The sequence below is a fragment of the Acanthopagrus latus genome, chromosome 4, assembly GCF_904848185.1.
Source record: "Acanthopagrus latus isolate v.2019 chromosome 4, fAcaLat1.1, whole genome shotgun sequence".
NCBI lineage: Eukaryota > Metazoa > Chordata > Actinopteri > Spariformes > Sparidae > Acanthopagrus > Acanthopagrus latus.
Genome location: NC_051042.1, coordinates 15644303 through 15663298, shown reverse-complemented (window position 1 = coordinate 15663298; position 18996 = coordinate 15644303). Strand labels below are relative to the sequence as shown.

The 18996-nt window shown below is 40.6% G+C and overlaps 1 long non-coding RNA gene across 1 annotated transcript in view; it reads left to right on the top strand.

Annotated features, from left to right (window-relative positions):
* LOC119018497 overlaps positions 1–18996 on the top strand; it is a 33283-nt gene that overhangs the window by 2114 nt on the left and 12173 nt on the right. The window contains exons 2-3 of the long non-coding RNA XR_005074772.1: positions 3726–3862; positions 4437–4754. This is a non-coding gene — a long non-coding RNA (uncharacterized LOC119018497). The remainder of the gene's footprint in view (positions 1–3725; positions 3863–4436; positions 4755–18996) is intronic.

Here is an 18996-nt window from a genome sequence, read left to right as displayed (position 1 = left end):
ATATTCAAATATTTTTAGGGACTGTTTCCGATTGAACTAAAAAAAAACTATGTGGGTTTGTTTGCAGTCAAGCTTTCATTCAAGTGCACATTCGTCTCAATAGCACAAGTGACTTCAAAGAGCACCTGACATGCAAGATGCTGTCAGAGAGGCTTTCTAGTGTGGCATAGTAAATCTGCAAATTGTAAGTGAAGTGGTTCATGAATTTCTTACTGGGAAACTCACTCTAGAATGAAAAAAATAATAATAACAGGCTGAAATGAAAGAAATAGCCATTTTCCGTACCACGGAAGTGGTCCCACTTTCCCTGTAAGGTTGCATTGCTTTGCAACAAGCCAGTCATTAATTGGTGACAGTCAATTAATCACAGCTGGTACAGACGGCTGCATCTATTGATCTTGTTCAAGCACTTATTTTTCATCCCTAAATGACACCGATTGCCAGATTTGACCAGCGTGTGTAATGGACAGTGAAGAACCAATGACCCGAGTGTCATTCCTACCCCAGGTCGGGATCCCCTCCCCCATCCCTGGCAAATAGCATCTTTACCATTTAGCTTGGAAAGGTTTAGACTGCCCTAAGAGCACAGCAGCGAAACAGTGCGCTCTGGTGCTCAGATGACCTTTTCTGTTTAAGGCTTAATCTCTGACAAATGCTTGCTTTAATTAGCCTGATACCCCCTGCCTGGACCACCAGCCCACATAGCACCTCTCTCTCTCTCTCTCTCTCTCTCTCTCTCTCTCTCTCTCTCTCTCTCTCTCTCTCTCTCTCTCTCTCTCTCTCTCTCTCTCGGTCTCTTTCACATGACAATTTTGCCTTTTCAGGTGTGAACTGGATGTTATAAGTTATTTACTTTTCAGCATATGAAGGAACATTTTCACCTGTGAAACTGAAATGAATTTGCATTTGGCTTTTTTATTCACATTTTGATTAGAATTTGTGAATGTGAAAACTAGAAGGGCATTCACTTAAGAGCATACCACTGCCAAGGCCCAACAGTTTCGTTTTGTACTCATAAAACTTTTTTTCATTCAATAGTCATGCATTATTCTGAGAAATAAATGAAAAAGATGAAGGCCCTATCTCGCAATGTTAAAGAAAGTGCGGTAAAATTTGTGGATTTGCACCCAAAGTTTTTATGCAAGTAATGGTGCAAAGTAGTTTTTGTGTAATCCCACTGAAAAACCAACTAACTAACAAACATCATATGCTGACAAAGATACAGAAACACAGCCATGAAATCATTTGAAATTTGCTTCACATATGAATTCTACATTTTCACACGTGACTGCGACCTAAATCTTTAACAGGTGAAAAGAAAATAATTTACATATTTGAATTTCCATGTGTACATGCCAGATAAGAACTACTGGATATAAGTGAAAGAGGTGTTACATCACTTTTTATTATTATGCCTAAAAAGTTCCTCAATGGTTGGAAATTACACCATATTACTCTTTAAAGCAACATCAGTCCAGTTTAGATAAGATTATGTTTGAATCACATCACTGTATGTAAACTGTATGTGATTGATTTCTTTTCACATATGGATTGGAAGTATTAAACAAGGAGAAGATGGTGCGCTACTCTAATACTACTGTTTGTTATGGGAATTACAGTATGTTACTCACAAAATTATTTTTGAAACAAACAGTATAACATATTTAGACTTACTCATTTGTTTTCTTGTTTTCTATGATGAAAACATAAACAATCCAGGACTGTATTTAAATTTGGGACAAAAAAAGGAGAACAAAACAAAGAAAAAAGATAAGGTAGGAGAGAGCGCACAAAAGTAAAAAGATTAGCCAGTGCACATGAGGAGGTTTAAGATAACATGTAACAGCAACCTGCAGACCTCATGTATTGATTAGCCACTATCAGAGACAGATGAGTGTGTGTGCACAAGTGTGTTTGTGTGCAGAATGTATAGGCTTCAGACAAGAGCAAGAACTGGAAAGAACCCCTCGTGAATTTTTGGTTACAGCTTTCATGGAGAAATCATGTCATATTTGAAAAGAAATGATTAAATATATAGATGTGAACCCCATAAGATGCTGCTCAGAAAAAAATAAGATTTCCTCTGAAGTTCAAATGGTAGGAGGTAAATGTGATGCGAACGCTGCTGATCACTTTTTAGCGCTGCTGAAATTAAACCCTCTCGAAGCCTCGGCTTCACCCAGAGACTGCAGCAGATCATGCATCCCTCCCACTGCAGTGGCAAACACAAGTAAAATAGATGCACGGCTACAAATCCATGTTTTATTGGAAAGGGGGCCTAATTATTAGGATGTAAGTCAGGCTGTGACTGGAGGGCCGTCTCCTTGATGCAGGCCTGGTTTATATTTATCCCCTCCTCTGCAGCTACAGCAGCAGTGCCACCATCACTACCAGCAGTGTGTGGCGCTTTTATTACATCGCCCACAGGCAGGTTCAGCCCTGTCACACACACACACAGTCAGACACACACACACATCCACACAGCCTGCAGGACCAGCAGCCAGTTGAGTCCCCACCACAGCAGAGTTACCCCACATCCCCATGCAGCCCCACTTGGGCCCTTGGGACAGTGGAGGGAGGGAGCGGGTATTATGGTAATACTATAGCCTGCTGCTCCCTTCCCCTCTCCTGCAGCACAGCTGGGAAGGACCATCATTACAAGTATTGTAGCAATCTGTTTAAGAGGGACACATTGGAGAGGTTGGGTGACAGAGAGAGGATGAGTGCTGCATACATAGATCACGTAAAATATGATTAAAATGTGTGTGAGGGGACCAGGAATAAAATGCAAAACTTGTTATGAACACCTTATATCAAGTCCACTGTCAAAATGGCCCGCTGTAAATCTCTATTTTCCCCTCTTTACTTTTTTTATTTTATTAAAGGTTTCTTGTGTTGAGCCGGTCATATCTCAAGACAGGCGGCCTGTGGCACATAAGGAATAAATAGGACATAAAGTACTTGAATCTCTAATGCCTCATATAGCTTTACCAATCTATATTGTAGTGTGTCACGAGCTGGAAATCCATTACGAAGTGACCGAAAATTAAATAGCCTCGCTGTTGTGCAACCGTGCTGCTTTTAGGGTCAAATTACCTTGATTTCATGCAAAAAAAGAAAAAAAAATCTCCAACCAATTTTGTTTAAACACTTTATTTTTTAAAGTCGCGTAACATTCAGTGAGAAACTCCCGCATCACACGTTTCAACGCCGCTCTAAACACCCGTTTTGCGACAGATTAATGATTATATATCAAGAAGGTCTGATCAGAATAAACAGCCTACTCCACTATTCTGGTAGCAGATTAGACCTTTGACAGAGCGGTCAATCACTCACTGTCAGATTAGGCTGCTCAGAGCCATTCATCTGCTTGTCTTGTTTTGGAGCAGAAGGAGCAGACTGTGAATCAGAGCCTCCATCATCCTCACAGTATTTTTAGGAAACAGAGATATCCATTACTCCCCTTTTTTTTTCCCCCTCCCCGTGCCCTCAGTCTCATTCTATTTCCAGCCCAGTTTTTGAACAGAAAACTTCGATTGATAAAGCACAGAATCTATAACAGCATGCACAGAGGTGAAGGGTTATTGAATATTCCGAAGACGAACTATTAAAAATGCATATTATCTCATTATTCCCGCTGCCAAATAGCTGGAAACCATATATGCCACGAGGAGACAGAAAATGGTTCTTGTCTTTTTTTTTTTTTCCTTGTCTTGACCTGACAGAGGGCACGTGAAGAGGCGAGAGGGGAGGGAGGAGAGTGGTCTTTTAAAAACTGCTTCGGTGCACTAATGTCCCTGAAACCTGAACCCATATTGGATCTGAAGGGCATTACAACATTCTCCACACCCTCTGTTTTAAGGTGAGGATTAAAGGTGAGTGTGTTAGGAGCTATCTAACAGTGTGTCTGACATCATGTCGGTGAAAACACAGTGATGTTTTAATAGTTGTTTTGTGTTTTGTTTTGTTTTGTTTTTTTGTAAAAACAATTGCACAAAGAGGGGCCAGTGAAATAATGTTCAACAACCACATTTGTCACCCCCCCCCCCCCAGAATCCTCACCCTCACCACACACACACACACACACACACACATCAGGAGGCCTTATTAATTATTTGTAGCCACTTGACTTCATATTGTGCTGCCAGTGGCTTGGTCAAAGATTATAATTACCACTTCCCTGTTTGTATCATTTTCCATCTCCTGTGCTTTTAGTGCAGTATTACTTCTCTTGTCCCTCTCTCTCCCTCTCTTCCTCCCTCTCTCCCCGTATACACAAGACCAAAAGTGCAGGCACATCATTTATTGATAAGACAAAAAGAATGTAATGAAATTATCAATGTTCTTGAATTAATTATGAACATGATTAAGAAAGCTAAAATCTCAGGAGCCGGTCTCTCATTACCCATTCACTCTTAGGGATTGCTTTCATTCAGGGAAGGAGAGGCGAAAAAGCCTTCCAGCAGAGCCCCACTCCGGCTCAGCCCTTCTCCCTGTGTGCCTGTCCCCTTGTCTCCGCTGCCGGGGCTGATTGACCAGCCTCTCCGACAGACCCAGCTGCCGGCTCGCCCGGACGGCTCCCTCGCACCCATCACGCCTGTTAACGTGATGCAGCCGAGCGCAGTTAGCTGCCTCGTGGCCTCTGACGTTTGCCTGGAAAAGAGAGAGGACATGCTCGACCTTCCTGTTCTACACCTGCGTTTATGCTCTGGGGTCTTGACCCTCCGTAAAAAAAAAAAAAAGAATCACTGGAGGTAAGTGAAACTTCTCAGACTTCTAATTGGGCTTAAACTGCCTGTCTGCTGTGAATTTGACAGTGATGATTGTCTAATAATTTGAATGTTTTTGCCTCTTTTGCCTGCAATTTGAATATTCTCAACTTCCAATTCACTGCATGAAAACTTTATTTTTATTCACTCTCAACTCTTCATTAGTCTAAAAATATAATCTATTTAGCTTGTAGCAGTATCACATGAATGGCATATTACTGCTCTATGACAAAACTCAAACTACTGTCAAACTACTCTAAAAGAGAAAGAAGACACCTTTCTTTTTCTGATATAATGCGTTTGTTTGACTATATTTTATGAAGCTTTCCCAGCGGTGATGATAAACTGATTCTCTCGTTAAATCATTTATGAACTGATCATTTCTGCCATGTAATTTATGGCAGATATTAAGTGGATTCATCCCACCTGTATCACACATGCTGCAGTCTATTCCTCTTTTAGATCAATCTGAATAATTCTGGAGCGATGAGAGCAAAATTGAAATTGCAAAGTTGACATTTACATATATAACGTACAAAAAAATAGCATTCTTTTGCAATAACCGATACTCATATCTTAAGATGTTCCTGCCTTTGCTCGATGAATCTTTGTTGAAGGTGTCACCTCTGAACAGCATGTATAATGCCCAATTTTTGTAGCATGCAACGTTTATATGTGAGTGGAGGTGCACGTTAAACTAATTTCGGTGACTATTTATCCATTTATATTCAGCGAGAGAGCAAGAGAAATCCTGTGCAAGAGCTACATATCTTTGGCTCAGTCTATCTTTCTTCTTCTCAGTCACATGGGACAATATATGGGGCAATACTCCCCAAAGTATTGGGAGTTTCAAACAAAGTCTCAAACCCACTGCCTCTTTCCTGTTCACACCATCTCTCTTTATAAGTGTCTTTCTAGCTTTCTCTACACAGTACACACACGCCTGCAAGCACACGCACACACGCACGCTTAATCACACTGTAGATACAGAAATACAAACTTGTGCATTGTTTCACCTCCCCATACAAACGGATCATACACACTCCTGCACGTGGACATACTGTAATATAATCACACAAATGCACAAGGTTTTGTTCATTTTATTTTTAAGAATGTTGAAATGATGAACAGTTTATGTTAACGACACACTTTTTGTGTGAAATTCAAAGCAAGTGTGGTGCTCTGTCCTCCCGCTACAGAGTAATCTATGGATCAGTTTTCCCCTCAGCCAAAAAATGATTTCATGAATTGTGTTGTGTGTGAGGAAAGATTCATCAGAAGACAGACAAAACAAGAGAGAGCGAGAGAGAGAGAGAGAGAGAGAGAGAGAGAGAGAGAGAGATCTCAGGGGTTAATGGCAATCCTCCTGTCCCAGGGATTGATCCAAGTATTGGATCGCACATAAAGCTGCAGTTACTGGATATTACCCTGCCGCTATCGGCCTGCAGTGATGGCCTGGATAAGAAGTGCTTACCAAAGAGGATGCTCCTCCAGGGCAGATACAGTTTCCCAGCCCTCTGGGAACAACAACCGCATGCCTGCTGCTTGCTCAGGAACTTTCTACCTCATCGAGTAAATCCAGGGGCCTTATCAAGTTACTGGCCTACTGAACTGCTCAAAAAATGTTTAGACAGCCTCAGATTTTGAGCTGCAAAGAGGCTGGGCAGTCATTAAATGGCACCTGCTCTTCATAGATAAGAGTGTTGATTGTTTGGTTGGTTTGCCTTGTGTTTTATGTCGGACGGAGTGGGGTTATCGCAGATTCAGTTCTGAGCAGAATGCACTTGGGATAGATTGTAAAGTTGCTGAGTTACTCTTAACAGAATCATAAAGTTAACTTTTTGCTTCACGCAGACTTTACAGTAATTGTCTTGTAATGGCTTAAACTCTTTAAATGCTTCAGGAAACTGTCCTCAACTCAGTCCTTCCATTATTCCGTCCATGTGGTTGTGCTTCAGATTTGAATGGAGGTTAGCTGATTCCAGATCTGTGCCAAGATGGCTAGCTCTACCCATGAGCATCTGCTGTATGTCTCTCTGTGGTATTACCCATGAAGCACCTGGCTCGTGCCACACGCCAGCAACCAGAGCCCAGATGGCAGCTAAACAGGCTAATTATTTCAACACAAAACTCTGATGTCCCACACCAGCACTGTGGGGCCACTTTGGCATTCTGCATTGCTCTCTCTAGCTCTGCCGAAAGAGGATGTCTGCCACGGAGCTATAAAGATGTCAAGTGGGTAATCATGGTCACAGACTGGCCCCGGTACAGTGCTCAGCGTCCAGATGTAGAGATGCTTATATGTGGTGTCCTTTAGAGAAACAAAGGCATTTAGAAGAGTAGGGTGGTTCATTGTGTTTCCCCGTGGTGCTCATTGATGCAGATGCATACTCATTACATTCCAGTGTTGACTATGATATTAGTTTTCAAATGCATTTTGGATCCTCTCATGAATAGATAAACCACAAAAATGCTGATTCAGATTGTAGACAAGATTTCATAGTGAGTAGTAATGGCTCTCCTGGCCTGTTGTCACTACTAATGAAGAACCAAGTACAACAACTTGGTCAGTGGTCCAACGCTTCAACTATGACGCTGCAGGTACCCCTGCAGAGTCATTTCTGGAGCAGTCCTTTGCATTGGAGTGTAAAGATGAGAACCGTCTGCATCAGGATGGGGTAGGGGTGATTGGGTGGATCAGTCACATGAGTTTCACTCAGGAGACCTCAGTTTGAATCCCAGTGTAATCAAAAGTCAAAGTTGACTTGCTTTTCTCTTATGTAACCTGACTTAAAACAGCGCTGTGTAACAATTTGTGCAATTTACATGAATTAATGTCGCTTTTTTATGTGTGAGGACTGTACCATTTGTTTGAGTCGGTCAATGCTGCTGGGCTGTGGATTTCTTTGTGAAGGACTTGGGTCAGATTTTCTGCAACTTTATGCACATTCTGGAGTGCCTCGTATCAGTGCCTCTTTCCGTTCAATTTCAGTAGAAATGGAGTCCACTAACATAAACTTACTCTGTGTCATTTTAACCCAAACTGTGATGAACCAAACCAAGTAGTTTTGGTGCTCAAAACTAACCAAACTGTCACCATCACAATGTTGATTGTCCAAAAACCATAATATTCAAATTGTTTTCAGCAGGCTTTATTTTAAAAACCCTAAAGGACATATGTTGTATTGCTGAATTGTCTGGAGAGCGTGTGTGCAAAATACTGGAGGTATACCTGTCGTGTTATAGTTTGTAACATAGGGCCACCGATTAAATCAGCCATAAGTCAGGAGTTGGGAATGAGAACATGTTTGTTTTTTCCAACAACATGTGAACAAGTCATCTGTTCGTACTTGACCAAAAAGGAAAAAAAAAAAAAGTGCAATTTAATTCTTATGCAAAAAATGAGAAGTTCCAGCACTTACAGGTAGTTTTGTGATGAACTTCGAGTGATCCTTCTTTTGAGACACTGACTGGCTGTAGGTGTAAAGGATATGACTTCTCCTGTGGAATGGGTCAGTCTTTCCTTCCCCTGGTGGTCACACAGCAGTATTACGATGTCTCCAGATGTCACACCAAACCAGGATCAATCACGTGCCTTCTCTATAACACTGCTGTTGTTCTGATCCAGAACTCAGTGTGTCCTTGTTTGAATTACAGCATCACTCTCAGCTCCTATAGTGAATCTTGTACGTGTCCGTCAGACAGTCTCAACATTGTTGGATCAGTCTTTAAGAATGTCGCTCGGCAGTTGTGAGGTCTTAACCACTCCAGCAGCAGTGCACTGCAGGCTTTAACCAAACGATCCCTGGTGGTCCGGCAACTGAACAGTATCAACATCTTTATCTGACATCACAGGTTGCAGTTTCTCTGTGCATCTTCTCTGAGGTTGATGAAGTGTTGCCATTAGGGCCCGTCTCCTGCGTCTAGAGCTGCATCAGAAGAAGAATTTGCTGTGCTTGATAAAGCATGGCACTTAGAACAAGGTGCAGGCCCCACAGCGATAACCTACTGACTCCAGCATAAAAGACCTCACCAATGGGAGGTCGGCCTACATCTTGATCTATTGCCTCTTGTCCAAGAAGAGTATTGCTGGCTGTAGCTTGTGTATTTTATACTTCTTGGTACCGTGTTAAGAATATACCTCTATGATTGACAGGGAAATGCTTAGAAAATCAGGAGAAAGTTTAAAAGTTTGAGGAGCTTCACTCAACGATGACTCTCTAGAAAGTCAAAACAAGTCAAAAGTAAGCACTAATACAGACAAAACAAATCTAGTTGTTTGAACCTAAGTTAACTGAAATCTATTGTTGTCTCTCTGTAGAGTCAAACTCAGAGACAAATTAGTTGAAATAAAGCAATAAAGACTCTTAATTTGTCCCTGTACAGTTCTACCTCATCCTCTCAGCCTCCTCCTCCTCTTCCCCTCTCCCTAAAGTGTGTCCCATCTGCTTTGGGGACCTCTCCTCAGCATGCATGAGCAGGATAAGCACACCATTTCCCTGTCAATACTTTGCTATTAGCCTCTGCAGATCCATATATCACTGAGCTGTAGGCTATGAGCCGGTGTAGGGTGTTCTTCTTATCTGAATGGCCGGGGCCGAGGTTCTCCTCTCTGCCCTGCTCTTTGATTTATTCAACCAGTAGGTTAATGAGAGACGGAGCCTGCCTCTTTACTCTTACCCTGAGGGGCTGAAAACGTGTGCATGTGAACGGGGTGGATTGGAATGAGAAGGGGGCTACAGGATGTGTCCTAAATAGGCAAAAAGACTCCAGTTCTCTCAGGAGTTATCAGCTCTAAATGTTTGTATACTGCACATAAACTAAAAAGCTTGTTTGAGAAATGACCGTTTAATATTGGTAAAATAACTTAATTATTTAAAGGAATACTTCCTCATTTTGGAAAAATGCTCATTCACTTGGCAAGTGTTGGACAAGAAGGTCACTACAACTCATGTCTGTCATATTAATTTAAAGCCAAGGCCAGAAGATGGTTAGTTTATCTTAATGTAAAGACTGGAAACAGGAGGACACAGCTGGCCGGGCACCATCCACATTCATAAAAAAGTTATAGCTTATTTTTTAAGTACATATAATTATTATTGTTTGTGAAAATGGTAGGCTGTGAGCTCAGAGCAGTGCTAAGCTAACTGTCTGCTGACCACAGCTTCATACTTGACTGACAAACATATTAGTGATATCGATGTTCTCGTCTGTCTCTCGGCAAGAAAGCAAATAAAAAATGTTTATCACAGGGACTCAAGGGATGGACTCTGCTTAAAACTCATTTTGTTTGGCAATCAAACAAACAATAGACTTTTTCTTTTTCTTTTTTTTTTTTACTGGTGGGAGCCCAGTGAGGCATCATCTCTGTGTAGCTGTGTTAATGACTCCTATAGGTTGGTTGGGTCAGTCTTCAGTGGAATAGATGAGGACTGAGGTGAAGATAAACCTCCTGCTAAATGTTCAGGCAGGTAAAAATGAGAGGCCGGTGACACCTTGACTCCTACAACGTCTTCAACAGCATGCTGATGGCTCCCCAAGCGGCATAAAAACTATGACAACTGGGGAAAAGGAGCGTCATGTAAAACAAACTGGACTGGGCCTTCATCATCGCGGGGCTAAGGTTGTGAAATAATCGCAGTTTGGCTGGGCGACAGAACCACATGGTTAGGTTTCAGGAAAGGTCATTGTGTGGGTTTTAATAAGTAATCTATACTACTCATTTTAAAGTTCCGTTACATGTGACATACTTTAAGTATGTTATATGATTTAGAAAAAGTGACTTTTGGTTTCACAAGGGACGCGAACAGTGATCTCCTGACTGAAAACCCTTTGTCAGCGCAACCAGTCACATCCTCCTTGCACAGACTCAGCCACTCTTATACTACGTTACCTGATTTCCGCCTTTGCTCCCCTCATGACTTCTGAAGCGACTAGACATTTCCGTCTAAATATGAATGTAAATATGTGTTGTATTGACCGGCTTGCACAGGCGACCTAGACAGCCCTTTTTCTGGTGAGGATGTGCTCTGTTTATTGGAGGAGGCATGTATTTGTTTACACCCTCCACAGGTCAACAGACACTTAAAATGAAGGAAACAGTGTGATAAACCAAACTATTTAGGCTGGGTTTTAACAGCAGTTATTGAGACTGGCAGGATGATCATTTGCAGTGTAATGACAGTGAGAAAAAAGGTGTCTTTATGAAGATGATCTGCTCACCGCGACGGTTTTACTCCTTCGCTGTATGTTGTCTCCCTTTAAATTCATGAACAAAAATTGCAACATGACTGTAGTAAATGATGATAAAAGGCAGTCCTAAAAAGAGACGTGTGGCTTTTGAACACATCCCTAGATCAGCGAGTTACACTGCCTGTTACATCAGTGAGTTTATGACCTGCAGATATTTGGCCTCAATCCAAGAAGAAACTGTCTAATGAGCAAGCTGTGTCTCTTGCAGCTCCCTCTCAGCAGTCTGCCTGTACAGTTTGCAATATGTGCGCGTGTGTGTGTGTTTGAAAGCAACAGAAATCCTCTATGTTGAAGGCATTTAGCTGTGGGATGGAGAGGGAACTCAGGAACTCACGCACAAGCACAACAGGGGAAGACAAACCACTGCCAGATAAATGTCCTACTTAGCTATTACACTGTAGTGTAGCCGCTTTGAGAAGTCAGACCCCTCCCCCACTTACTTTTTATACGCACACACGCACGCACACACGCACACACACACACACACATACACACACCTTCCATGAAAATATCTAGCATATGGTTGGATGCTTCTAGCTTGTATCCCAAGGCCAGTTTCCCAGCTGGTTCCCTGAGAGAACAGTGAGAAGGGGGAAAGACACAGAAGAGCAGATACAGGGAGAGCAAAAAGAAAAGGAGATGCATGAGAGAGAGAGAGAGAGAGAGAGAGAGAGAGAGGGAGGGAGGGAAATAACAAGGGATAGAACAAGAGATCAACAGTGAGGTAAAGAAGAAGAGATGAGGGAGGTGGTCATGAGCCTCACCTCCCTCTCGGCCTATGGCAGATGTATTGTAGGTTCGGACTGTTAAGTACCTGATAATTAGTTTGCCTGTGAGGCATCAGTCATTATGGTTCTGTAGCGACTAACAAGGCCCTGTTGGGGATGACAGCTTTTCTCTGTGATTTACACAGGTTCTTACAGTGATGTTGCTACACCCCCCAGATCGCTTTTTTTTTTTTTAAAGGCAACAGAACATTACTGCAGAAATGAGAACGACTCTAACTGAGAGCCACCGGCAGCTTTTTTACCCCAAAATGTGAACCACAAGCCCTAAAGGTTCGCTATTGAACTTGGAAATAGCAAGTTAACCAAAAAATAAAATGTGCAACTCAGTTGTCAGAATAAATTCAGGCAATAACTGTCTCTGCAAACCAGGGATTTGTTGACACTTTTTGTATCTTCGTTGCTTCAATTTTCAATTTTGTGATGTGGCAATTGGATGGGAAGATATAAGATGTTATCGTGCATTTGAAAAGAAAACACTCAGGAGAAGTTGATCATTATGAATTTCCCTTAACAGGAAAGTCGTGAATTTTCTCACATGAGTGACTTCACTGTCTTCACTGTCAAATTTGACAAAGTGACTGCTTAAAAAAATCAAACGAAACATTCCCTCAGAATTGCCAGGACTGATGATTTTGAGTTGTTAAAACTTTTCAGCTCATATGGCTTAAAGTCTTTGCTTGGTAATTCTGAGGTGATCATTTGACCTCCTTTTTAAAAGCAAAGTCACCTTTCAAATTCACAGTTTCACTTGTTAACGTGTGCTCTTACGATTTCCTGCCATATTTTTTAATTGCCACAAGGGGGAGCCTTGCTTGCCCACTGCAACCTCCATGAAAAATGTTATATCAGATGTGTGGAAATAAGTATGATCCTGAAAATTAGCATAACATGACATCTTTAAAAATATCCAGTGGTTCCGTGCTTACAAATGTTCAAACATTGTCTCAAACTTTGCTCTTGGCAGCTGTCTCATGTTACCCAGCTGTAGCACCACCACCATACCCTCCTCGTGTGCGTGAAATATGAACGCTACAAATGTATATACATTGTTTTCTGTCCCTGGTTTGCCGAAACATACACTACCAACATTTTATTTTAGTGACTGGGCTAAAATGTGGGACGTGAATGAGGCTTAAATTAAATTTGTCACAAATGGACGTCGTAGCTGGAATTTTCCAACTCCATCACACACGTTTTTTAAGAACTGGATGTACTGTATGATTTCCAGTCACTCGCTGGCATTGTTCTTGTTTCAACAGGTCATGTGAATATATTCTCTCTGCCTGTGTATTGATTGGTCCAGGTACTCATGGATGTTGTCTTTCTCTCAAGGATATCTCAGGCACAGCCGGTACAGACACTGTTAAGTAGTTACCTTGAGTCTCTCCTTTCAGCAATACACAGGAGACTATGAGACAGCTCACCAAATAATGATGTCATTACCATACATATCACGCATATTAAAAAGTATAATCATAATGTATAAAAACAGCATGACACAGATGGGGGAAATCATTGTTATGTTCAGTTGTTACCTTCTGTGTACAATGGGATATCTTTTAATTTCTCAAACCTGTTCAACATCAAAAGACCTGAGACAATTGAAGGAGAGAATTCCATTATCATAAGAGAAAATATTGGTCTTTAGATCCAGTAAACATAATTACAAACCCTCATCTCACCGCTGACACCGTCTCTTATAATTATGATTATGTTTTTCTGCAGGTAGCATCAGCTTGATTGCATATATTTTTTTAGAGCTTTGTAGTTCTTTACCAATGTGAAGACTCATAAAGAATATGAATAGGAAAGATTTTTCTCTGATATATCTGATATTTCTTATATGAATCTGCCTCTGCAAAGAAAGGTGCCCCATCACACATTATCGCAGGACAAACAGCACAATCAAAATACTCAAGAGAAGCCTCATTATTTTCTTACAACCTCCGAGAATTAATTCACATTCTAATCTGACACAGCTGGGAGCTGAAAGAAGCAATTTTGCATACTGCTGCTGCTAATAATCCAACAGCCCTGAAGACATCTTCATTACTGTGATTGCTGCTCCGCGTTGTCTTTTAACAGTCAATAACTCACGAGCAACCTTGCATCGTGTCTTGAAAGGGTTAACGTGACTCTCACGTGCCGCCACCTCGACATCCATCATGTTTCCCTGTAACCAGATCATAGCTTCAATCACAGAGAAGATTAGATAGTAGTCTATTAATCTCCCATATTAAGCAGATCCATTTGTGAAAGCAAACGGCCCAGAGAGGCCATCCTTTCACTTGTTGTCTCTAAATCTGATTAGCAAGCATAACGACATGTTGCTGAGGGTCACAGGAGATATAGATCCTGGTCCTGCCTGCCTCTCCGCTCTCAGTCTGGCTGGGGTGTTGCAAGAATGAACAATTTTATGTTCAAGGACTCATGGGAATATCTGCTGTAGTCACCTAGTTTATTGAGCATGCGAGATAATGGGGAAGGTGGGTTCATTTTGAGGCTTTTCTTTCACAGTGTGTGTTTTTGTGACATTTTAGCAGATCCTTTTCACTTTCAACATTTTGCTCACCTAACAACTCTGGAAAAGAAAAACAATGCATTTCATAAATCTAGTGTAAATACATTTGGCGCCTGCTCAGGCCTCAGTTACTTCTAAGAGGAGAGGACATATTGCATTAATAAACAAACAGGACATTTGCAGCATTGTCTGGGCAGCCTGGCTTTCCAGATGGAGGCCTAAATAAAAGAGAAGTCGTCCACTCTGTGAATCTGTGCTGTGATGATGTCCGTCTTTTCATACAAAGCTGTGGAAGCAGCTGTGGAAGATGGATTCAAATGCTTTATGTCAGAAAAATGAGCAATATCATTGTGTAAAAAACTCCATTGCACCCCAAATTATACTAACTGTAGCAGCAAATGTAATTAAACTGTCAAAAGCAAAGTTACTTAATGTACTGATTTTTGTACGTATATTCTATCATTGGATTATTACTATTTCTGATGTATTAACATGTCAAGAGATTATTTAAAGTAATTTATATGCCAATAATACATCCCACAGATGTTTAATCTATGACGATAGATCATAATTTGAAATGCAATCACCTTTTGTATAATGTAACTTGTAACAGCTGACAAATGTAATGAAGTAAAGTAGTGGAGTAGTAGTAGTAGTGTGTAACTATCAGTAGTTGAATCAGGTATGATCAGATTCAGAATGGTGTTGACTCAAATTGACTGTGGTGTATGTTGCTCTCGGTGCACCACACAGAAATATTCACACAGCCAGAAACAAAGACTGTGGAATAGTGAAGGCTCAGGACTGAACCGTACAGTGACATGTGAAAAGAAAGTGGTATACACTGTTAGAGCCATTTTTGTGTTAAGTGAAAATTATATTGTCACAGTTTGCTAATTATTTAAGTTGACGTTAAAATGTTCTTTTGACTGATAATGTGATGTCAGATTACTGTGATTCATTTGATGATACTCTTCTTTGATAGAAACACAAACGTGTGTAGAGCGGGGCTTCAGTACAGTCTTTTGATTTGAGATTAAAACTTTTTAATAAAAAAATATATATTTTTGATTAAGATTATTTTCTCATGTTTTGTTATTTTGTTACTGTTATAAATGAAACCACATCTTTATTTTATAGTATTATGTTCAAAATATGAGGGAAGAATCTTCTGAGTCTGAATCTGAGTGTTAAATCGATGGTTAATGTAACAGTAGTTTATAGTTATCTGGCTTTTTACAATGAAATGCTTTACAAAAAAAAGCATGAATTAATAGTTTCTTGCAATGGAGCAACTGATGTTTATAATACGTATTGTAATGCAAATAGTTCATAAATGCTGTGTAGTTCATCTATAAACATTACAAAGTTGCAAGTCATGTTCATAAACCGTTACAACTGCTCATGACTTTCATTGTGTTTTAGTGAAATGATCTCTAGCTGAAATTTGATTAACTACAATGTAACCATTCGTTAATGATGGTTATTATAAAGTGTCAACAAGATTTGTGAAAACATCTCAAAATACAGTAAATTAACTGAAAAAAATCATAGGCATGAAGCTAAACACCTAATCAACTAAATTAAACAACTAATTAGGGATACTTATTTCATAATCGTGCTGTCATCAAGTGTTTATGCAGAGACAGCAGGGTCATTGTTACCCACATTGCTGTATGTTTGGTCCGTGACCCCCTCAGAGGTCACGATGTCAGTGCTGAGGATGAGGATGAAGATTATGCAGATGATGTCACTGATCTTTATTTAGCCCTCTTACCTCAACACACACTGGACGAGAGCTAACAGTATTATTCTGCCAGATATCTGGTTTCTCTCCCTGACTTGACTGGGACAAGGAGGTGAAGCAGGAGGAGGAGGAGGAGGAATATCCGGTTACAGCAGGGAGCAGCGAGCATGGGGACAGATCTGTTTACTTGGGGAAGTTAATTGATTGGGAGGAAAGGTGGTGAAGGGGAGAAAGGAAGAAAAGTGGTGGAAGGGGCAAGGAGAGGAGGGTCGTGAGGGTATTGATCATGTGACTGCTGCTACTGCCATAACCCCCGATATGCTTCTGTGCCTTTATTGCACTGTAATGCGATTTAGGATTGTTGCTTGTAAAAACAGCAAAGAAAAACAACATGTGCTCAATGAGAGGGCAGGATGAGGCGATGAATCGTTTAGATTTGGTTCACTCATTAGGATCAGCTTGTACCTTTTTAATTAACTCTTTGGCCTTGACAAAGGTTATGTCACAGAGCGTATTCTTCTGTACAAAGTAGGACTGTCAGTAATATTTATACTTAAATGCATCAATACTTTTGAACATATTTTCCTATATTTTTAATATCATTAACATAACGTAACACATAACATTAACATAAAACACGTCATTGTAATGGGACTTTCTCTACTCCTTCTCTACTATTGTTATATACTCTTATTTATATTTACATTATATATATTCATGATTTATTAATTGTTTTAACCATGTCATCTTTTGTCTTGGTGTCTCTTGAAGGAGATATTTTGATTTCAACATGATTTTTACCCCAGTAAATAAAGAGAAAAATATTCACACTTTATACTGAGGGTACAAATGCTATTCTTAACGTTAAGTCAGGAATTGTGACTGAAAGTGCAAGAACATTTTGAGAAGAAAGTGGTAATGTGATGCTCTGTAATGTGTGACTCATTATGATTCAATGCATGTGTATTTGCATGATGTATCATGAATTCCTGTGGCTCTTCATTAACAAATCATCAAGTAACTGTGACTTTGTGTGATAAGTGATGAGTTCACACGTAATAGTAGTGGTGCCATGATGCAGAAATTTCTAACTTAGATACAATACCTTTTAATAATATAAATTCAGTACCAAGTGGGCTGAATTTGGCACGAAAATGAAGGCAGGAAACTTTAGATTTTTATTAAAGGATATATATAACGAGGCTATAACATGACAATGGGCTATAGCTTTTCCTGGCCAGCAGCAGAGAACTAAAAGAAGATGATAACATGGCAAATATCACACTTTTTTCTCTTTACATCAGGCTTTAAAAAATGATGTGCGTGTATCAATTCTGCACGAAATGGGCACTGAAACTTCATTAAAAAATCTTTTTTTAAAAACTTTGATGCAACTGACGTCCAGCTAGCTTGATGCATATCAATTAATGTATGAAGTAGATGTGAATTAACACGCGCTCTTTTACGTGTGAACTAATCACGTGAAGTCCTAATGGCTTCATCACACATTCATGATACATCCTGCATTAAATCATCATGAGTCATGCATTAGTCAAGCATTTCTGAAGCAGATGTTGCGTATCTTTATCATTAAGTGTTGCCAAAAATGTAACACATTTATAAAGCTTTTAAACTGATCCTGATGAGTTATTTATGATAGTCTAAGCAGTTGTGAGCATCTGGGTTATATTTGTGGTATTAGTGACAATAGTGCCTATTTTAATTTGATTTTACTGTCTTATGTAGCTCTTAGTTGTTGCTTTGGAAGGTTGTACTGTCATTGCCATTGTTATTACAATACCACCAACTTGTTGTAATAGTTTGAGTGCTGAAACTACAAACAAAGCATACAAGAATAAGCACAGTCATGCGCATTGTGTCTATCGGGGGAGATAGAGGATGAGATGGAGAGCAGCCAAGTGCAGTCTGCGTGGCGTCCACTTTGTATTGGAGAGACCACATTAATAATTTAGCGGCAGGGCTGCTAGCTGTTATTACAGAAAAACAGTGGACTGCATCTGGACGCTTTCCTCGCGTTTGTATGTCAATACACACCTTGCCCTTGTGAGCGCGCCCAACCACTGTGGAGCTCACATCTTAAAACAAGGGCGCACTGTATAGGTCACATTCACAAGAAAGCCCGTTCTCTGTGTTCAAACATCCAGCTAACGGGTTAATCAGATGAGATGCTAGATGGGAGGAAAGTAAAGCTCTTTATGGGCTGTCTGCCTGCTTGTCCCACCATTGTAAGCACATGCGTTGCTCTTTTAAATGGTGCTTGTGTGTGTGTGAGAGAGAAAGTAATACAGGCAGACAGGTATAGAGGAGGAGCGACATGCCCTGCTAGAAAGAACAGGGAGCTGTGGAGGTGAGGGGGAAGTGGCTGCTCAGATTTGTTTGCCGTGTCATTTTTAGTTCTCCTCTCCTCCGCGTCGGCCCTTCCTGCCCAGATGGACATTTCTCTGTTATTCACTCCGAGGTTATGGTTTTAGATTGAGGGCAAAGCCTGGAGACTGCTGTTTGTTTTGAAGGAATCCATTGTCAATACAGACGCAGCAGGGCTAGGATTGTTTGCAGAGTTAATAGTAGTTTGATGATGTCATTCTCAGTGACCTGAAGAGGAATTGACCCCTGTTGTGTGAGTATTTCTAAAATGCCACCTGCACAATTATGGTTGGAGTGTCCCTGGGCCGGTGTATGGAAGGGTTTGTTTTATCTGAGATGGCCATGGTCTCACACACACCGACTCACACGTGAACACACACACACGCGCAGGCTGTGTACTGCTACAGTTTAATTTGCTGACCCATACCTCTACATCTCCTGAAAACATGTTCGTCGAATGTCAGTCGAAATCAGGCTCCCCGTAGTGCTGATGAAATAATTTATTCATCATGAGTGACTTTCACTATGAACCTG